The following is a 23,535-nucleotide window of genomic DNA, read 5'->3' as shown; positions in this document are numbered from 1 at the left end:
GATTCTGGCCATTCAGGCTAGGGCTGCAAAGTGCACCCCACAGCTACTAACTGTGGGGCAATACATCATCCTTTGTCCTTAATCAATTTCTTCTCTTGTTGAATTTGAATGTGCCGTTTGCTGATTTCATATTTGTTTTCTCAGTGCCTACCACAAATCTTACATTTTGTTGAAAGAACAAATGCAGTTTATCCAAAATTCTATTTTACAAACCATGATTTCTGCTTAACTGTTTAAGTTTCAGAAACAGCAGGAATCAAAAATAGATGTTGGAGCAGTAGTTTCTATTGAGATTCTGTGAAGAGTGACAGAATAGTAAAGTTCTTACTCAAGGCATCTCTTTCTTTAAGTATAAATAAAATGTCAGTTCCTAGACCATATACTGATTGTATGGCCTTAGAACGAAAAGCCACACTCTCTCTGAGCCAACATTTCTTCAATTATTATTTGAAAGGTGGAACTTACTAAATTAAGTCTGATTCATTGTTAGTAATACAATTTACAGTTGACAACATTTCCATCTTGAATATTATTAAGAAATATCTTGGAAAGAATATGCAAATAAATGAAGAAAGGGGTAACAAAGGGGCAATTTTGAACACTCATACTTTTGTTTGTGAAGATAGTTGGTTAGCTGTAGTGTTATATTTGGTCATAATAAGTGCACTTCTCAATTCTTTCCATCTATGAGCCATGGTTAGTTGCTAAAGAATGACTTTCCCACAGAAAGCAAAATCTTGGCAGAGAGAGTTTCAAATGCTCCTTCTTAGTTTTATGTTTCTTCATGTGTTCCTACTTTTAATACAATTTTTATCCTATTCTGTTATTTACAAATCACTTGGGCAGTGATTTTTCTCCAGATATGTATGTATTTTTGATGCTGCAACCCATTAGATATTTGCCATTGTTTGAATTTCCTACAAACTGTAACAGACTTTTTCCCTTTCAATTTCCCTGCTAATATTGTCAATTTCTAAAGTGTTTCATGTGCATTCAAATGCTGTAGATCTTTCATTAGATTAGAAAAGAATTGCTGTTGAATACATACAATGAGAGTAACTGTATTTCATTTCCCAGGTACTCCAAGAGAGGAAAAGACTTCCTTGTGATTTTATAGTTTATCTGAAAACATAATGTGTACAGAAGTGTGGATTAAGTACAAACAGCTTTCTTTGGTTTTATTTATGACTAGAACAGCTATAATATTTCATATTGTAAGGAAGACAGTACATCATGTTAGTTCCTTACATAGTTTTGCTGTGCCTCAGTTAAAATCCAAGATCCACTATTTACCTCTGTTTCTCAATATCCTCATCAGTAAACAGTGGATACAAATAATAATACTTACTCATATGGTAGTTGTGTGGATTAAAATACTTAATGCAATGCAAGTAAAGCCTTTAGAGTATTGCCTGGCACCTAGTAAGTACTCCAAATATGTTAAATACCTTTATTCTGAATTCCCATAATATTTTCTTTGCCTTTCAAAATGCATGGATATTTCTGCTTTCTATTTTAATTATTTGTGTAAAGATTATATCATCTTTACTAAATCCCAAATAGGGACGTTTCCATATCTGATTCAAGTCTTCTACACAGTTTGTATCTACCACCATAATAATTTGTAATTTATCAGGTATGCAATAAATATTTGTGCATAGAAGAAGGGATGCTTTTTTAATGAGTGTTTGTAAGCTTTAATTGGGAAAATTGATAACTTTGAAATTCCCCATGGCTTGGTTCTGAAATAAAATAATTTAACCATTTTGCTAAAAGATGTAATACAAGCTGTAGAGTTTCAATTAGCCCTTGGAAAGTATGGCTATTTTCATAAAGTGTGAATGTTGCCTGAGAATGGAAATTTTAAAAACAGGAACTCAACTGAAAGTTAAGATTATAAGAGGGAAACAGGACTGAGAGAAAATTAATCAAATCACAGTTCTTTGTCATCAAGATGTTACCTACTTTGTACAGACTAAGCACTCAGGATAGAGCATGGCAAAGGAACATTCAATTCCCAGACTGTTCTCCCTGTAGTTAGATAAAATGAAAGAAAAAAGAAAAGAAAGATAAAAATTTTGCAAGTAAGATTGTATGAGAATCTTTGCATAAAGCAATAAAAAGGCAACTAGATTTAATATGGACTTGTTATGCGGCTGTTGGGGACCTGGTTCTCCCTTCCCCATATGTTAGGGGAAACAAACATTTTTTAATGTGCTTTTAGACAAGATAATCTGTTAGGTTCTTTACAAACCTAATAAACTTTAATTATCATCATTGTGTTTTCTTTCATTGGAGATGGACTGCTTTTAAATTATTTTCAATTGTTGTATAACCATTAGACTTTGTGAACAAGCAAATAAAGGCACTTTGCTAGATGTTTAAAAGAAAAAAACAGCTTAGATTCTATTATTTGTGCATGACATGGGACAATGTTTATGAGTTAGAATTATAAGGACTTTGCCATAAATTTCCATATTGCTTGAAGACAGTGCTTGGTGGCTAAGAAGTTTTTTAAGGAGTGGAAGACCTTGAAAAAAAAATTGTTTTTTAACTAATGCAAATGGATCTAAAAGTGTGGCACCCTGAGATTACTAAATGTTCAGCTGTTCAGCTGGCAACATCTTAGCCCAGAATTCACACTCTGGTCAAAAAAGGTGAAGGACTAGGAGTTAAAGCTTTTATATGTGCCCTTCCTTTTCTTTAAATGTGTATTTTCTTTGTATTGCTTAGTTTGCTGATATTCAGAGAATTAGCTAATGTCTTTTTATTGAGGTAGGATAAAAAAGTTATTTTAATTTCTTTTTCAACAAGGAAGGAAAATCATCATTTCTCTTCTATTGAAACTGCATTTACAAAGTGAATTTCCCAAATTCAAAGGTGAAGGCATGCAAGAATAGAAAACAAAGTTTGTTAGTCCACAGATATGAGATACCTTAAAAAAAAAAAGCCAACTCTGTGGGACTTGCCAACCTGCTGTGCTTCATTTTAGATTCTAGAGCCATCATTAAGAAAAACCTGCTTTTTCTTTTATCTGTGCCCCATATTGGTATTCATTCTCCTCTAAGCAATTGTGAGCAATCAGTTCCCCCAACTGAAACCCTTTTGAAATTTCTGTGTCTTCAGTCTCTTTGTAAATATGCTAAGTTATTCTCCATCCTCCCTGCCACCAATGAGCAGACTTAATCGAGATAATATGCAAAGTGTTATTCCCTTACTACTTATACCTCTCCAAAGAGGGAGAATTATTTTCAAGTAAAGATACCTAAGGTAAAGGTGGGGGGGTTGAAGAATCACCCTGTGATTGCGTAGCTCATCAAGATGTGCTGCCCTAGCCCAATTCTCATTTTGATTTATTTAAGTTTGGAAATAACAGTATTAAATTAGCAAAGACAAGCAATAAACAAAGCCCTGGAGATGAATTAGCCATTGTCTCTGGTCCATTAATCTCCTCTTCAATTCGAGAGAATTGTGGCTCACCCAGACCCGAAGATCAAATAAAATGCCTAATTGGGAAAATCCTAAACAAGTGTGTCCTGGGGAGCTTGAATTTATTTGTCACCCGCTCAAACAACTGTGTTGTTTATATAAGTCTTTAAAACCCTGATAATTTTCTGCTACTATATCTTAATCCCTGGTTCTTTATGCTCAGGAGGGCAATTTAGAGTTGTTTTCAATTAACTAGAATGGAGAGGGGCACTTATTCCAAAAACAGATAGCTGTGTTTTGAGTATTTTGCCAAACATGCTGAGTGGTTTAGATCTAAGCATCAGGTTTGGGACATGCTTTGGAATCTCCTTGAACATAACGATATCTGCATTTTGGTGGTTTTAATATCAGCAATAAATGTTTGAATATAGTCACACTTAAGGACATAGTATGGTAAGGAAGGTTGAGATGCTAAGGCTAAGCACAAATGTGAAATAAAGAGCTGAGCTAATTATCTAGAACAGGAATCCCTATCAGGCAATACTTTCATTTTTTAAATGCAGATAATATGCAGATAACTGAGGTCAAACTTTTTGTTTAACAAAACATAGCAACATAGAATGAAAATCAATGTGCTGAATTTTGTTCACACAGGGGTGGGGCAACCATTTTCACAGCTTAAAAACACGCAAATACCTTATGTTGTATAGAAAAAGCCAAAGAGCAGGAAACCGTAAATCAACTAACTGTCAGTGAAATGACTACACACACTGTTAATATTTACTCTGTCTCAAAAATAGTTTAAATGCAGAGATTACAATGCATGATATTTTACAAGAATTATGTCATTTAATCCTCAGGGTGAATCAGAGACAGATAATATTATTAGCTCTGTTATCTAGATGAACAAACGGTGCTTCTAGAGGTTAGAGATTCACTCAAGACTGGTCACCTGATAGGACCAGAATTTGCTCTCAAGTCTGTTTGCTTCTAAAGCCCATGCTTTTAGTACTAAACTGCATGGTTGTTATCACCAAAGCTGCATACTTACTAACAGGGTTTGCTGAAGGGATTCATTAAGTTGAGTAGAAGTTAAAAAGTATTACTGAGCCTAGGTGAAGATTTGGGGGATATATGAAGGAATTCTCTAGTTAGCAATATCTCTGCCACAATAAAAACACATTTGTTTTTACTCTATGTTTGCTAAACCGATTACTTTTAGGACATTTACACAGTATTGTGTTCCTCCAGCCCAACTCCCTGTTTTCAAGTGTATTAGTATCCTTTGCCTTCAGCTGTAGTTATTATTCCCAGAGCAAAATATTAATGTACTCAGGAAGGTAGCATATTGACCAAGTCAATTTGTGTGTTAAGCTGACTTCAGTCCTCTATTATTGATTGGCTATACATTAACTTGTTTTAAGAAATACTCATTGGGGCAGAACAGACTATTTAAGATGAAGACTGGTATAGAGTATAGGGATTATGTATATGTATAATTTGCTTGATAATTTAGGCATAACTTTTTTTAATATTGTTGCAATATAGGCACATCTATATAACTATTTGATTGGACAATTACATACCAAACAGATTATTTAAAATATTTCAATTTGTAATAATTGCACAGCTACTTTTAAAGTACTATTTACTTGTATTTCTCATCACAAGAAAGAAAATTTGTAACTATATGTGGTGATGGATGTTATTGTGGTGATCATTTCACAATATATACAAATATTAAATCATTATGCTGTACACCTAAAACCAATATAATATTATATGTAAATTATATCTCAATTTAAAAAATACTGTTTAGTTAACAAGGCATTTTTAGGTACAGAGTTTTACTTAATTCTCAGAATAGTCTTGTGGGTTATATACTCTTATTTTTCCTACTTTACAAATGAAGAAATAAAGACATACAAAAGTTAAATAAATAAACAAAATAGCTACTTAAAAATGAAATCTGAGTAAGGGGACAAAACATGGGGATGAGAGGGATTATCAAAATATTCAAGTGGGACATTGAGATGTGTTATTTACTCTACTTTACCTTGTATGTGAAATTATCAAAACTGGGTAGGTTTGAAACAGGCAAATCTTTGTATTTTCAATTCAAGGGTGAAAAATAGAGAAAGGCAGCAATCTCAGTAAAGGTCAAAAATTATACTCACAGCCAGGTTGAAACTGATAGAATATCTTTGTTTACACTAAATATATCTAGGGATGATTTATGCAAACAGTTTGAAGTATTCAGAGTTAAATTTTTGTTTTGAGTAGGACTCTACAATATACAGCCCTGAAAGTGATAAACATTTTTGACTCCAAAATATTTACTGGTTCATACATTACTAATTAATTATATATCAACTGTTGCCTGGAAACTATACCTGTGGTCAATGACTTTAAATTTAAGATCTTGTTCTCTCTCTCTCTGTCTCTCACTTCAAATAACATACTCTGAATGTGTTAATTAATGGCAAAGTTGTCTTTATCTGATATTGGATGGCCAGTAAAGTTACTGATGCTGAGACCATGTCTGTAACAACATAAGCAGGCAGTTCAGATAGATGATAGACTGATGATTTAGCCTCGTATGTACAGAATTAATTTTAGCTTGACTTTGCTCCTGTTTTGATCTGATTTTTGAACACTGTATAGGTGCCATCTGCCTTTTAAGAAGCATTCTATAAGGGAAGCAATATTAATCTCCTTGGCTATTAATTCATTTTACTAAAAATGTAATGATTAACAAAAATGTATTGATTACTTTCTATGTATCAGACACTCTACTAGAATCCAGGGATAGAAATGTGAGCAAAAATGGACATAGTCTGTGTTCTCATGAAATTTACAGTGAAGTGTGAAAGACAGACATTAATCAAATAATGTAAAATAAATAACTGTGCTACCAAACATATTGTATTCTATACTATGAGAACACAGGGTTGGGAAAACTAAATTAGTCTGGAGGCTTCGAAAGGTTTCCTTGGGAAAGTTACAACTGAATGAAGGACAAGTTGGAGTTAGGTGAAAAGGAAAGAGCATCTGAACCATAGGTACAGCACATTCAAAAGCCCCTCTCAGGAAGAAGCATGGCATATGCACAAAGCAAGGAAAGGGTGATGGAAAATGAAGCTGAAAGGATGGCTAGGTGTCCAACTCTGTAGGAATTTGGTTTATTAATCCCAAAAGGCTATTCACACATACATTCAATACATTGACTTTTTTTTTTTTTGGCTGCGCGCAGGGATTGAACCTGTACCCCCTGCAGTGGAATCACAGTCTTAACCACTGGCCCACCAGGGAAGTCCCAAAAGCTCGCTTTTAAAATGCAGGAAAATCCAGGGAAAGTGCAAACGCAGTCCCCCACTACCACAAATTATGCAGCTGAGTTTACCATATTTGGGAAAATTGCAGGTGTCAGCACATCCAAAATGCAATGGATAAGCCTCGCCCTGGGAAAACCACCTTCGTGATCACAGTATCTCCCTTGCCAGGTAAATTTTAACCCACTGACTTTATTTTATTTATTTTTATTTATTTATTTATTTTTAAAATTTTCTTCTTTATTTACTTATTTATTTTTTGGCTACATTAGGTCTTCGTTGCTGTGCATGGGCTTTCTCTAGTTGTGGCGAGCAGGGGCTGCTCTCTGTTGTGGTGTGCGGGTTTCTCATTGTGGTGGCTTCTCTTGTTGCAGAACATGGGCTCTAGGTGTGTGGGCTTCAGTAGTTGTGGCTTGTGGGCTCAGTAGTTGTGGCACACAGGCTTAGTTGCTCCACGGCATATGGAATCTTCCTGGCCCAGGGATTGAACCCGTGTCCCCTGCATTGGCAGGTAGATTCTCAACCACTGCGCCACCAGGGAAGCCCCACATTGACTTTATTTTACACAAATGACGTTGCTGGGTGTGATGGTAAATTTTATATGACAACTTGGCTGGGTCACAGTGCCCAGATATTTGGCCAAACATTATTCCATTATTCTGGATATTTCTGAAGGTTTTTTTTCTGGATGAGATTAACACTTAAATTAGTGGGCTTTGAGTAAAGCAGATTATCTTCCAAAATGGGAGGGGAGGACACTCATCCAATCAGTTGAAGGCTTTAATGGAACAAAGACCAACCTCGCTCGAGCAAGAAAGAATTCTGCCTTTGAACTGCCTTTGAACTTGAGCTGCAACTCTTCCCTGGGCCTCCAGCCTGCTGGCCTAACCTGTAAATTTTGTTTGTCAAGCCTCCCAATTCCATGAACCAATTCCTTAAAATCAATCTCTATCTCTATCTATGTAAGTGCGCGCGCACACACACACACACACACACACACACACACACACACACATCCTGCTGGTTATGTTTCTCTGGAGAACCCCGACTAGTACACTAGGTTACTAGAAATAAGGGACACATACTTATTTGGATACTTAGTTAAAACTAGTAACAAGGATGTAAGAATAGAGCATGGTGATAAGAGATAAAGACAAATAAGTGGGTAGACAAATCACTGGAAGAGTTATGAGAATGAGAGAGTGCCTAGGTAGACTCAAGTAGTTGATAGGCCTGGAACTGGGCAAGGAGGATGGAGGAAGATAAATAGTCCAGGAAAGACAAGAGCAACGGCGCAGAGGGAGAAATAAGTGTGGGACAACTGCAAGGCCATGAGTAGACCAGCCTGAATGATGCCGAAGCTTTTGGTAATAGGCACTCAAACCTGGCATCAATCCTTGAGTCAAGAGGTGATCAGGATCCAGAGCCCCCTTGTTCTGTCTTCCACAGAACGAAGACACTGTGTGCAGGAAACCTGAATGTGTGGCAACCTCGCAGGAAAGACGTTATGAATTATTCAGAAAGAGAAAATTAAACAATGAGTCTTGTAAGATGGTCTAGTTCTATGTGGATTGTTTTCACCTCACTGGGGTATACAGATTAAGATGAGTAGAGCAAAAAGAAAGTGAAATAACCAGTCAGCCAAACATAGCCCGAGAAATAGATCTGGGACTCACAGCGTGTGGACCTGACTGGAGAAGGGCTCCTGAAGGAGGGGTAACACAAGCCTTCGGTCCCTGCGGATGGGAACCCATGAGAGGAAACAGTGTTGCCAGGGTCTTTTACTGCTTTTTCTGCAATGAGGCTAATCTTTTTTCTTGTTTCTTTCTTGCTTTCAGGAAAAGAACTTGAAGCGAATACTAGTCTAGGTAACGTCTGGGAAAAGTTCTTTCTTTTCTGTGCACTGTGGTGCTTGCTGCTATAAAGGCAGTGATTTAACCAACTCTGAAGTCATCTGTTCTGATTTGTCACTCAGTGGGCTCAGTTTACAGAGGTGAAGAACGGAGCTGTCCCTCATGGGGAGGTAGAGAGCACATTTCTTATCAGCTGCTATAGGCAAGAGTTCATTTGTTCTACGGGTCCCAAGTGTTCTAAATAACAGATTAGCGAGTTTATACCAGTGGCATTTAACCCTGGGCATTAATTAAGACTGGCGTGCTGCATCATTTGGGCAAGCGTGGGTAGAACTGAGGTGACAATAGTTCTGGAGAGCAAGCTGTGAAAATCTTTCTAAAACTTTTTCACATATTTATAACGTAAAGTTTATTTTCATGACATTGATATAATTTGGGAGCAAAAGAAATAGCATCTCTTAAAACAATTGAGTAGCATCCTTCAGTTGCTGAGGAGGTAAGAGAAGGTAGTGAGTGTTTTAACGTTATTTAGCTTAATCAAAATGTATATTAAATTCATAAAAATGTTCAGCAGTCTACCTGCCTTACTTTACTGTTATTCTTTAATGAATTTTACTGAGCACTTACTTTGTGACAGTTGCTGGGTACAGCTGGGGACAAAATAGATGAAATCCCTACTCTCTTGGAGTTTACGTTCCAGTCACTGAGAAAGACAATAATCAAAAGTAAACTGTAAATTCTATGAAGTCAGGGATTTGTGTATCTTTTTTTTTTTAATCTAGTTTTAAGGCTACATCAGCTAAAACAGTACCTGACATAATATATACTCAATAATATTTGTTAAATGATTGAAAGGTGAGAAGAGTGAAAATTAGAGATATTGGTTTGCTTGTTCATGGATCTCCACGCCTATAAAATACATATACGTTCTCGATATTAGTTCTTTTCTTAATATTCTGCTTATACATTTGTCTCCAAATGAGGAAAATTATAATTTTGTGGTTCAAGCCTTTCCCCATACGTTCACTTGCCTGAATTTTTGAGACTTATTTTGTTGTTATTTTTGTTACTTTGGGTATCACTATCTTACATTTCCATTAAAACCATCACTTCAAGCTGGTTAAGAAAATTCTAACACCAAAAACAATTTCTGAAGCACTACCTATGTAACACACATTCTTTTAAGTGCAGAGATAGAAAAAGTGAATAATCAAAACAGAATCCTTACCTGTGCTGGAGTGGGGGATATAGGCAAAAAACAGCAAAATGAACAAATATATGTAACAAATAACTTATTAACAAGCTTGATGAGGCAAACAAAATAGAGAAATATGATAGTGAGACAAGGATGGTCAGGGAGGACCTCTCTGAAGTGGTAACATTTGAAGTGAGATGAGACTTGAATGTTGAAAAAGAGCCAGCTATGAAAGAACATTTTGGAGAACAGTGTTAGAAAGAACAGTGAGGGAAGGGAAAGAGCTTGGCTTTTAAGCTGACAGAAATATTACCATTTTTGGAAGGGGCACAGTTGGTATATGTGGGTAAACCAGAACTAGCAAGGTAGATGAGAAAGCAATTTGGATTTTATTTTGATTGCAATTGGAAGACTTTACATGGCTCTGTGTTGATGAGTGAAAATTCACTCTGGCTGCCATTAGGATGCAGAGAGTGTCATAATTTTCATCAGGATGACAACCAGTTAGAAGGTTGTTTTAATAATTTCAGACAAAGTTAGTGGTGGAAATAATGAGATACAGTCAGAGAGGTGTTACAGTTTGAAGATATATTAGGCAGAATTATTGGCGGGTTGGATATAAATAGGGTATGAAGAAAGTAATCAAAGATGACTCTAGGTTTGTGGCTGAGTAACAGGTTGGGAGCTGCTTCAGTAACAATGAAGAAGACTTGAGAGTGGGATGGTATATAATTGTGGGCAAAAAGAATCAATAGTTCTGTTTGACTATTTTAAGTCTGCAATGACATTAATGCCAAATGAAGATTAATATTGCAAATTTATATTGCAAAGCAAGCAATAAGCACTGAATTTATGGAGATGATATGAATCTTGAAGTAGAACTGATTTTAGAGAGAAAAATTTCAAAGTCCTCAATGTAGAGACTGAATGAGATCACTTAGGAGGAGGGTATAGTGTATAGATGGAGGAGGAGAGGACAGAAAGAAATGTCCATCGATGTTTCAATGTTTAAAATGGGCATGAAAGTCAAGGATCCAAAAACAGAAACTGGGAGTGTCCAGGGAGATAGAGTGAGAACCTGACAAACCAGTTATGAAGGGAAAGTATTACAATAAAAAAGTCTCATTAGAAAACATCAGCAGAATGTTTCAATTTTACAGAAGAAAAAATATGTGGAACTATCAGGTAGGTTAAAGTAATTAGTAAAGAAAAAAATGAAGTACTGGATAGATTTTCTGATGAGATTTATGGCTGGGTCATTCATTGCCTAGGAGTCAGTTATAGAATTATGTGAGACTTGAAGAGTAAGGAGAGAGTGTGAAACAGTCATGATAAAGAGTGAGAAGTACCAAGGATATATTGTAGGACAATGAAAGTTTGAATGTCTATTTGAAATTTTTGGTCATAAATTTGAAAGAAGACCTATCAGATTTTTTTTTTCAATTTCCTAAGGCTATATTCAATATCTTGAGCACAGAAGTAGGATAAATAGATTTTTATAATTTAATCTCAGTTGGGGATTGGCCAGGTATATACAATGGAGGGAAAGAAGGGTTGAGTTCTTTAAGCATGCTTGTGAAAGAGTGGATATAATGCTAGACTGTGGAGCCAGTATAGATAGGAGAGAAGTACAAATAAGAATAGGCTGTTGGATAGTGCAGAAGTAGATTCCAGTTCTCACAAAAGAAGGTCATTTTTGGAGTAGAAATACTAGTGTAAGTGATCTGCAAGGATAGGAGGGTAATGGGATGTTGGAAACCCGTATTTGTAGCTGATGTGTGTTACTGATGAATTTTAGGTCTAATATCTGATCATGTGAGTGGGAGGGTAAGGTTGAACTGAAGAAAAGGATCAGAGGAGAGAAGGATGTCAAAGAAGTCGGAATTCAGGGTGTTGTGATTGTTACAGGAGTCGTGGAGGAAAGGAAGGTAGTGAGAGAGCTGCTGAATGAATTTCAATTATGTTTCAGGGCCTAATATAAGGAAGAGAAACTGGTAGTCTCAAGAAAGAGAAACACTAGGAGAGGTAAATAATTGTCAAAACATGATGTCACATATATTGGAGAAAATGAAATTATCGAAGGCTGAAGAAAAGAAATAGTTTGCAAGTGGCAATGGTGGATAACTACCAGAGACAGTCCTACTTTAAGCCTAATGTCTTGGTATGATTTTTAGTACCTCTCTTTATTTTAAAAAATGTTCTAATTTTAAAAGTTCACCTAATAAAAAAGATTCCTCTTATCTCCCTGAACTACATGATGTACAAATAAGGGGAAAAAAAACACCTTTACCTAAAGGGTATGTAAGGTCCCTCTCCTCAGGGGACACATTTCTGTTAGAACCAGAAGGTGAAGAAACTATTTAGAGTACAGGTTGAGAATATAGGCACACTTACTGATAATAGCTTGAGAGCTTCAAAACATAGCCAAGAGCCTTGGGAGCTGGGGAATAAATGGCTGGTGAGGTCATGTTAGAGGATGCATAGAACAGGGTGAAGGAGATCTGTCAGGTTTGGATTCTTGATGGTGAGTGGTCAGAGCAAAAGATATGGGAATTGAACACCTCAGGGTGGTGGCTGGTTTCATGCAGAAATGTAGACTTTTTGGCAAGTAGGATTATGCGGTGATTGGAGACAGTGAATATGTTGGTGGCTAATCATGCTTTTGGAAAGAGGTTAATTCAGAGGAACAATGGATAGAGACCTAAGTTCCATGATTTTGAGTCACACTGTAGCACAGATCTAAACTGCTTCACTGAATTATCCTCTTGATTTATTCATTCATTGATTCATTTATTCAATAAATAACCATTTATGGATTGCTGTGTTGAATCGTGGCAATATATATTCCTAGATAGAGTAAATTCTTCAAGAGGAAACTCAAAAGGTGAAACCTCACCATAAGAAAAACTAAAAGATAAATACCATAAAACATTATTTTATATTATTAATATCATTATGCTAATGACTGCCATTTATTGAATGCCTACTCTAGCCTAGGACTGTCTAAACAATAAGTCCCTGTTTGTTGAATCCTGTCAACAATGTCATAGAGTAGACATTTATTATCCATCTTTTACAAGTGAGGGGTTAGGAAGGAATTTGCTCAGTATCACTCAGTTTGGCACACAGTCAACACACAAAGTACTCTGTTCAAAAAGGTGGGCTGTTTCTATTATCAGAGGATATCAGGGAAGGTTTTTAGGAAATAATGGCCTTTGAGTTAGGCCATGGAATACAGATATATTTGGAATGGGAAACAGGCAACACGAATAAAGATCAAGGTGATTTTCAGGGGGCATTTATATGAAACAATAAAATAATTAAGGATGTAAGAGGGTGAAAGGTGTGAGTGAGAATAAAACAAACACATATTAAGGTCAAAATGCATGTCAACATACGCATTTAACATACAAATCCCTTCTAGGAAATAAGAAAAATGAAGTAATTCATGACTGTTTAGAAACATAGCATTTTTAGAAATCCTAATCTATGTTTGTTTATTTTTTCCCCTAGTTGCTATTTCTACCCTTTTCCATTCCCTGCTTTCAAGCAGTTGGCTCTGTTTCTGATTTCAAAATTGTAAGTCCTAGAGTAGTGTAGGGAAATAGTTTGGGGAATGGGGAATGTGTTTCATTCAGTTATGAAAGGACAATAACTCTTCCTGGACAAAGAATAAAAGCCTCCCAAGCTGGGTGGAGGAAGGCGGGAGAGACAGAGAGAAGAGGCATGCACGAGGGACTGACAGCCGTGTTGGGGACATGACATGATGCCAAAGACGAAATCCTATCACTGTCTGAGGAGCCAGGGGCAGAGGGTTCTGGCAAAGGACGGGGGCAACCTAACAAGAAGAGTCAAATGTGGTCAAAGAAAGAAATAATAGACAGGGAGGGAACATGTGGACCTGAAAGGTTATGCTGGCTTTGAGGCTGGCCATGTGACACAGCATGGGGTGACAGAGGACTCAAGATCTAGGTGCCTTCTACTCCCTGAAAGGCCAAGTAACTTAAATACAGGCCTTGGATAGAGGTAGTGGGGAGGGGAGGAGGGGATGAACCTCAAGAAGGACTGATATTCAAGTTCCTTACATGCCGAGCATGATGGGCAAGGGCCTTGAACATAAATTAAGCTATAGAAAATCAAGTTCTTGAAAATAGAGATCTATTTCTTAAACATCTGAATTTGCAGACTGATTCCTGTCAACAGTTTCCAATTTTTCAGACTATTTTAGTTAGGCTAGGCTAGTGTACGATGTGGCAAGAAATATGCCCAGAAATTTCAGTTACTTAACATAATAAACATATACTTCTTTCTCCACTTAGACTGGGACGTGGCTGAGCAGCCCTTCTCCATCTTGTAGTCACACCATTGGAAAGATGAAAAATGGGAGTTTCCCTCTTTCCTTGCTACTGAAGGAAAGAAGTCGATGGGGAAAGCACAGAAATCATGTACATCATTTCCCTTCACCTATCCTTATCCTGCACTAGTCATGCAAGCTCCAACTAACAGTGAGAGGGACTAGGGACAGTGAGAAATAGGGTAGAACATGGGTATTTGGTGAGTGCCAATCATCTGTTACCCACAGACCCATGCAAGTTGGACAAAAGAGACATTCTATTTTACCTGCTGCATTGCAAATACTTCACTTCTTCCAGGGAAGTGCTACTCTCATTCCTGGGTCAGGACTTTCTGAATCTATGATTCTTGCTTTCTGGACTCATAGAATGTCCCCCAAAGTCCATTTGTATGCTCAAGGCAGTGTTTCCATTCCCTTCCCTCTCCTCCTTCTGCCCCTCCTCCTCTAGAAAAGTTATGAGACTAATGAAACAGGGTTTATTGTGTGATTTGAAGAAAAACCTCATCGTGTTTCAAAATTAGTATTAAAATTTAAAATCCAGAGCCATTTAATACTTGCCCCAAGAATTTAATGGCACATTGTTTTTAGTCTGTCATTTGGATTAACCACTGAATTGGTTGCAGCAAATCATCAGTTTGATTTCTATGAACTTCTTACTACTACTAGAAAATATCTTTGCATTTAATATACTAATATGGCATAAAGGCGTCATTTAGGATTATTTCCCGAGGAATAAAGCAAGGACCATTTCAGAGTTTATAAAACATAAGACATTTTATTGTTCTGCAATTTATTTTCATACTTTGCAGATATGAGCTCTGTAAACACAGAAGCACACATAAGATTGTTGGATTCTCCCTCTGTCCTAAGAATTCCATCTTGTTAAAATTATCTGACATTAGATTAAAGCTCTCATCAAACAATGGTGAGGATACCAATACCTGAGAAAACAGGAGTTACATTTGGAGCTAATAAAAGTTAAGTTTCAACTGATTTGTCAATAACGCTATTCAATGACCCTTACTAGTATCTTTTTTAATCTTACAATATAGGCTCCTATTGCAGCATACAATATACGAAGAATATTGTATTAATTTGTTGATTTGGTAGCAAAGTTCTTCTCTGGTGATGCAAATGTATGTAAATGAACATCTAAATTCTGCTCTTAACATTCTGCTATTTCAGACTTGAGTTATAAAAAAGATTGAGAGTGAGAGAGAGAGGAGAATTAAAAAAAAGAAAATCAAGAAAAGAGGGAAAGACCATAGATTGCTACAATCTTTTTTTCTTCACTATGAAACTGTGCAAGTTATTGCTGTACTCTTGGTTTAAAAACATCTTTAGGTTAACTCTACTAAATGATTGTCATTCATCATATCAGAGAATTTGGCATATAGGTTTGGATGGTTTATTGTGCTATGTGCTGCTGATAAATCTACAAACACAGCAACTGTCACTATCTCAAATTCAAATTCATTTTCCATATGCTGAGTGTTTAAATAAAAAAAATTGGCTAGCACAAGTTTTGCCTGGCTAAATTGAACTTATTTGAGTATTAAGTATTTTAGGAAACAGAAGGGACAAGGTATTTATAAAGATACCTTGCGATATCAGCTTAAATTTCTTTAGATCATAAGCATCACTTTATGGCAACACAAGATTATTACACCTTTGTACAGTGATCAGGTATTGAAGAGTTGGAGAATGGATGCTAAGTGGAGTGATGCCTAAAACTGGGATATTGGCCCACGTTGTTTTATTCTTTTACCACTTACATACGCCAGTAAGCTTAGTTGCTCTGATATTTTTCAGTATTGAATTTATGCAAGGAGTAAGATATATAGAAATGACTTTCTTTCAGATCAGTTTGCCATCTGATCAATAGCTTATGTTGCTTAGTTGAGATTTCCCACTAAACAGATGCTCATCTACTGCCTGGCTTGCTCTAATGTTATTAACAGCATTCTTTCAGCTTGTGAATAGTCTACTATACCTTCTTAGCCCCGTGGACTACACTTTTTAAATTGTTCGTCATTTAAGAAGCTCCATTCATTTTTGTGATAGTTCAGCCTTTATTTTTTTCTTGATTAATTTTTAAAATTCAAGTATAGTTGATTTACAATGTTGTATTAGTTTCAGGTATACAGCACAGTGATTCAGTTTTAAATATATAAATATATTCTTTTTCAGATTCTTTTCCCTTATAGACCATTATAAAATACGGAGTATTGTTCCCTATGCTGTACAGTTGGTCCTTGTTGGTTATCTACTTTTTATATAGTAGTGTGTATATGTTAATTCCAAAATCCTAATTTATCCCTCCCCTCCCACTTTCCCCTTTGGTAACTGTAAGTTTGTTTTCTATGTCTGTCGGTCTATTTGTGTTTTGTCACTTTTTTTAGATTCCACATATAAGCAATATCATATGATATTTGTCTTTCTCTGTCTGGCTTACTTCACTTAGTATGATAATCTCTAGGTGCATCCATGTTGCTGCAAATGGCATTATTTAATTCTTTTTTATGGCTGAGTAATATTCCATTGTGTGTGTGTGTGTGTGTATATGTATATCTATTTCTATATCTATATATATATAACACGTTTTCTTTATCCATTTATCTGTCAATGGACATTTAGGGTGCTTCCATGTCTTGGTTATTGTAAATAGTTCAGCCTTTCTTTTTTGAGATTGTTTATTGGGGGATTATCGGTGCTAAATTTGTCTTATTGTAGAAGAATTTTAGAACTTTTTTTTCCATTTATTTTAATATTGCCACATTTTAAAGAAAATGAATGGGCTGAAATAACAGCTTTGTATTTCTGTTGTCTACTAGCATCCATCACAATGTTTAAAATGTACTGAACTTTTTTTTTTGGCTCTGTAAATAACACCCTGAAGCTCCAACTTAGTGGTGAGTTAACTAAACTCCATGGAATATGGTCAGTACCTTGTAAGTATCTCCATTCACATGTAACTGCCAAGTTATCAATATTTTACATGTTCTTACTAGATAGCTTTCTCTCTGACTCTATTGTAATTTGCAACATGTATTTTATGATTGATTACTTTAAATCATGTATTTTATGACTGAGATATCAAAGTTTCATTAATGTGGCCAATGCCTTCAGTTTAGCCTTTATCTAGTTTTTATTATTCTGTTAAGATTCTATGGTTTGGTTTGACTCCTTTAACTTAGACATTTTTATTTATTTCTGTCAAGTTGTGCATTTCTCTTAATTGTGAAACTTTTGAATCATGTTTTAATACCACCTATGCATCTTCAAACTTCAAATCAAGTTTTATTTATGGGGAATTCTCTGGTGCTCCAGTGGTTAGGACTCTGCGCTTTCACTCTTGAGAGCCCAGGTTCAATCCCTGGTCTGCTAATTAAGATCCCACAATTCACGCAGCACGGCCAAAAGAAAAAAAGAAAAAGTTTTCCTTTATGGGAAACTTTTCCTTTATGGGACTACTTTGCTGCTAAGATGAAGAATAAAAAGAAAAGAAGAAAAGAAAAAAGAAAAAGTTTTTTAAAAAAGAAAAAAAGTATATCTAAAACTTCCAAATTAGATTGAGATTTGTTTCCTTTAATTTATAATAGTGAATACCAAAAACCGTATGCATTTGGTATCTGTGAATGGTTCACTTTATCACTATTGAGTGAATTCCTTTAAAATTTCTGAATCTGATTTTTGAAAAGTAAATACAGAGGCTTGTATCTCAAGTATTTTCAAATAGCAAAGAGTGTGTTCGATCGTTCGTTTGTTTATTGTTTTTAGGAAGCATAATATATGGAAAGATCAAAGGCATGGGAGAAAGACTTGACTTTAAATCTTAACTCCATAATCTACCATGTTATCATCTTGAAACACTATCTCTTTTAAGCCTTAGATTCCCAATCTCTACTTAGAAATAATAATAACAATGATGACTGTGTTTCAGGGTTATTGGGAGGTTTAAATTAAAAAATATATGGGAGCTCAATTATTGTTAATTTTTTCTTCCACTCTTCTCCAACCTATTCCTACTTCACTTTCAAATCTGTTTTATGTAATAATTTGTATTTAATTTCTTAGCTACAGACCAGAAGTTTCTGTGGTATGCTGGTAAATTTTAACCGCTGGTTCTTTAGAGGAAAAAAGGCCCTGATTTGTGGTGTTTATTAATTTCTGTGGTATAAATACTACCACGATGGCTGATTAGAAGCTACAAATGTGATGTCACTGAAAGAAGAGTTAAGAAGAGAAACACACACTCCCCTCTAGCTGGCTGGTGGGAGTGGGTCCTGCACACTGTTAATGCTTAGGACATAGGGCTGATTCTTCTGTGTCTTCTTCACAGTCCCCTCAAAGGTAAATGGAAAGGGAAGATGAAAAAGAATCAGTTTAGCAAGTGAGAGATTAAGCATAAATAATAAAAAGGCAGTATCTTGATGGATTATTTACAGCTCCCAAGAGTAATATGGTAGAAAAAGCTGAAAATTTACACTGTAAGTTCTAACTACGTCACTGCTGCTCACCTGCTCTTTGTTCTACGCTGTTCTAGGTGCTGATTATGTGGTTTTAATAATAAAGAAACAGTGGCTTATTTTCCCTGTCCTTATGCTGTTGGCACGCCAATGGAAGGGAGACTTCAATGACGTAAACCAAAGAAAAGAGCATAATTACAAATTCTGATGTGTGTTATCAAGGAGGTGAACTGAGTACTAAGGCAGGAAGAGCAGGTTGAGGACTGTATAAAGCAGTAAATGAAACTTCCGAGGACGTCTTTTGAGGGGTTTAAAATTAAGAACTCAATTTCTTTAATAGTAATAGAGCTATTCGAATTATCTATTTCATCTTGGGTGAATTTTGGTAGCTTGTATTTTTTGAGAAATTAGTCCATTTTGTCTATTTCTAAAACAAACAAAACTAGGGAGTCAGTAAATTTGAAGTCAAGAGGAAATGCATTCATTTATTAACTGAAATATTATTAAAAATATAGATTATTGCTGTATGAAAATTTTTGTGTGTTCATTCATGTAATTAGACTTTGGTGTCTGTGATAAGGGAATCCAATCCCTTCTTGATTGTGATCCACTGTCATTTGGACAGATATAATTGAGCCTCATTGACAAGTAAACTCCTATTTTCAATTTATATTTTCCCTTTTAAGGAATGAGAAGAAAAACCTCAAAACTTTTAAAAGTTAACAATTTAGGAACATATGTTTTTATCAAGATTTAATTAAACAGTTCTTCTATTTTTCCAAAGTATTATAGTTTACATTTTATATGTAAGTACATGATCCATTCATTTTGAGTTAATTTTTGTATAAGGTGTAAGACTTAGGTCAAGGTTCACTTTTTCTTTTTTCTTTCTCTCTTTGTATTTTTTTGGCCAACGGATTTCTAATTGCGCTATCATCTTTTGTGCTCATTTGTCAAAAATCAATTGAGAATATTTGTGTGGATTTATTTATTATTTCTATTCTCTCCCATTGTTCTGTGTCCATAGCTCCACCAATACTATACAATCTTTATTGTTTTGATTTTTAAAAAATTTTTAAATTTTATTTATTTATTTTGACTATGTTGTGTCTTTGTTGCTACGTGCAGACTTTCTCTAGTTGCGGTGAGTTACGGCTATTCTTCGTTGTGGTGTGGGCTTCTCATTGCAGTGGCTTCTCTTGTCACAGAGCATGGGCTCTAGATGTGTGGGCTTCAGTAGTTGTGGCTCATGGGCTCAGTTGCTCCGCAGTATGTGGGATCATCTTGGACCAGGGATTGAACCCATGTTCTCTGCATTGGCAGGCGGATTCTTAACCACTGCCCCACCAGGGAAGTCCCTACAATCTTTATTATTGTAGCTATATAAACATCTTGAAATTGGTGAGACTGATTGCTCCCACTCTGTTGTTTTAAAGTTGTCTTAGCTGTTCTAGTTCCTTTGAAATTCCATATAAATTTTAGAGTAGTATTAAGTACAGAAAAATCTTCCTGAGATTTTGAAAGGAATTGTATTAAATTTATATATTAGTTTGGGAAGAACTGACATCTTTACTAAGTTGATTTTTCCAAACCATGAATATGATACCTGCCCATTTATTTAAAGATTTTTTAAAGATTCTTCATAAGCACTGTTTAGTTTTCAGCCTATAAGTCTTGTCCATGTTTTGTTAGACTTACACTTATTTTTTGAGTATTATAAATATTTTTGCATATTATGAACAGTATAGGTGAATTTTAAATTTCAGTGTCCAATTCTTTATTGCTACCATGTATACATTCAATTGATTTCTAAATGTTTATCTTATATCTTATGTCCTTACTGAACTCATTAGCTACTTTGGGAAGTGTTTTTGTCTTCCTTGTAATTTTCTATGTAGACAATCATATCATCTGCAAATAGGGACGGTTTATTCCAATTATTCCTTTCAGGTCTGTATATCTTTTATTTCCTTTTATTGCCCAATTTCATTGTCTAGAACTTCCAGCTTTATGTTTAATAAGATAGTGAAAGCAGACATCTTTGCCTTGTTTCTAATCTTAAGGAAGGTGCAGTCAATCTTTCACCATTAAGTATGTTGTCTGTAAGTTTTTTGTAACTTGCTTTTTATCAAGTTGAGAAATTCCCCTCTATTTCTATTTTTTTCTACGAGTTTTATTTTTTTTTATCACACAGGAGCATTGAATTTTGTCCAGTGCTTTTCTTGCATCAATTCATATGATTATGTGATTGTTCTTCTTGAGCATGTTAATATGGTAAATAATAATTGATTTTGGAATATTGAACCAACCTTCCATGCTAGAATAAACCCCATTTGGTCATGATGTATAATTCATTTTATATATTGTAGAATTCTATTTGCTAATATTTTGTTAAGGTTTTTTTGCATTTATATTCTTGGGGGATATGCCTCTGTTTTTCTATTTTTGTTCTGTCTTTGGGTTTGAAACAGGTGTTATAAAAGGAATAGGAGTCTTCTCTTTCTGTTTTTGTAGGAGAAATTGTGTAGAACTGGTGTTAATTCTTCTTTGAAAGTTTGGTAGAACTCTTCAGTGAAACTAAATGGACTCAGAGATTTCATTTTTGGAAGTTTTTTTTTTAATACTTCAAGAGCTTTATAAATGAGCTAGCAACTATCATTTGTAACAATATATTATTGTCATTTGTTGACAGAGTTCACTTGCTTATAAGAATATTTGGTGAGGTAAACAGTTACTATACAGGGGGTGTTATCCATGAATCCCCAATCTGTGTATCTAAGATAGATTTACTCAAGGATCCAAGTAACTTGTAACAAGAGGGTAAAAAACATTTGCTACACTTTTATGTTCATTTAAAATATTTAATACATTTCTTGGGTACCAATAACAGGTGTTTCTGCAGGGGGTGAGAAGAGTGATGGATTTTTGGTAGCTAACTTATCTCAGATGCACCCATTGTTGGTACAGTGAGTGCATTGACTTGGATAGATGGAGCTTGATTTGTGGTGAAGGCTGGTATGTTGCTATGTCTTTGAATCGGCATTGCTCTTTTGCTTATATATTGCTTTTAATTTTCAGATCATGCTTCCTCCTTTTCTCTTCACCAGTGAACTTCTTGGGGATACCTCCCCATTTCCAAGTTCCCTCTCTCTCTTTCAAAAGAAGTGCCTTTCCTAAGATGGCCACGTCTGGTTGTACACATGTTCAAGCCCTTCCCTCCTACTGTTCAGATCTGTTAGATCTCAGATCTATTCTTGGTGCAGTGTTTCTATACTGGGAGTGGAAAGAAATTCTTTTCTGAGAATAATCTTGTCTGTGTCTCACCCCTGCTTCATCCTGATGCTCTCTCTTGTTGCCTAGGGCATCTCTACCTGTCTCTCTGCTCTTATATAGACTCCAAATCTAGCTCTGCTTGCTTTACATATTTTCTCCCGCTTATATGTAAACAACATTGGTTGTGGGTGGTTTTATTTACTTTCTTTTTTTCGATATGTGTGGTTTTTGGAGAATGTGTGTCGTTTCTTACAAGTGCCTAACTCCTACTCATCTTTTGTGCCTGAAAATAAATATTGTTTCTTTCAGAACATCTTCTCTGTCTTGTGTACTCCCAGGGTGTGATAGGGAAGAACAAATCTGACTCTATATTAGAATTGTTTCTTTTACTTTAACCTTTGTGTTCTGTTGCTTTTGCTACAAGTTAATCATTAAAGGGATGTTGCCTATAGCTTAAAGTAAACATAATGGCGAGAACCCTACCCTCCATGCCTGAATATAGAACTAAAACACCTTTGTTCAGCTCACAGGAGACATCCTGACCCAGCCCGCCAGTGAAAGCCTGCAGGAAAGAAGAAATTAACACATCCTGTCCTGGAGTCTGGCTGAAACCAGAAGATATTTGCAACAACTTATGGCCTTTTTCCATTACCTCCTTACCTCCCCCCTCTTTGTCCTATAAAAGAAATGAGATTCTAGACCCCACTAAGATGGTTCTCTAGGACATTAGTCTGCCATCTTCTCAGACTCCTGGCTTTGCAAACAGTCATTATTCCTTGCCCCCACACCTGGTCTCCCATTTTATTGGCCTGTCGTGCAGCGAGCGGGACAGGCTTGGATTTGGTAACAAGAACACGCATCACAGCACTTACCATACTGGACTGTAACCACCCTTTACCTCCTCTGAAATCCTTCATACAGTTAGCTTACTGAGGAGAGCTTCTCATGGTCATTTTTTTATCCTTTCTATTCAACACAGGGATCAACCTCTATTAGAACCTCAATATCTCTTTCTTGAGTGAATGCCGGTATTATTTCTCAGTGAGGAACCAAGAGTGGGGCAGTCTGTCTCTGGTGCAGGTAATAAGGAATGCACATCTGCAGATAATTTCCATACAATAATAGAACCAACCAAAAGTTTGTCTACTTTTTATTATAACCATATGTCAATATATGTAAATAATTTCATGACAAAATATTCCTCTCTGTTGGGAGAGACCCCTTTCTCTCTATGGCACACCACTGTTATTTCCATTATCAGAAAAATATATACATTTTGTTATAGCCTAACTCTCAGCCTTCTTCCATACCCTTTCTAAGAGTTAATGCCTGTAAGAAAATACTCAGGAAGAAGAGAATTTATTTTATACTTCTTCTAGGATACAAATGAAATATTACTTCATAATCCTCTGGTACTTTCTTCCTTTCAGCCTCATTATGACAAGCTCACCTTGATGCTAATTTCTGTCCGCAACTCCTGGATTCAATTACCTCAAAAAAGGAGAGGTATGTAAAGGTGTATCACACCTCCCTTTACTTCTGATGAGATGGCCTTAAGGTTCTCCTCAGCTTGACTCAACTTTAGAGAGATATCTTTTAACTCTAAGCACCTGATCACCTTTTACTTGGA

General features: G+C 35.7%; 1 non-coding gene across 1 annotated transcript; it reads right to left on the bottom strand.

Moving 5' to 3' along the window:
- Positions 1 to 6,776: 6,776 nt before the first annotated feature.
- LOC130847434 (U1 spliceosomal RNA) lies at positions 6,777 to 6,940 on the bottom strand. The gene has a single exon (XR_009052197.1). It is a non-coding gene; the product is annotated as a U1 spliceosomal RNA (small nuclear RNA).
- Positions 6,941 to 23,535: the final 16,595 nt, after the last annotated feature.

Source organism: Hippopotamus amphibius, chromosome 2 (assembly GCF_030028045.1).
Source record: "Hippopotamus amphibius kiboko isolate mHipAmp2 chromosome 2, mHipAmp2.hap2, whole genome shotgun sequence".
Lineage (NCBI taxonomy): Eukaryota > Metazoa > Chordata > Mammalia > Artiodactyla > Hippopotamidae > Hippopotamus > Hippopotamus amphibius.
This window is presented reverse-complemented; position numbering and strand designations above follow the sequence as displayed.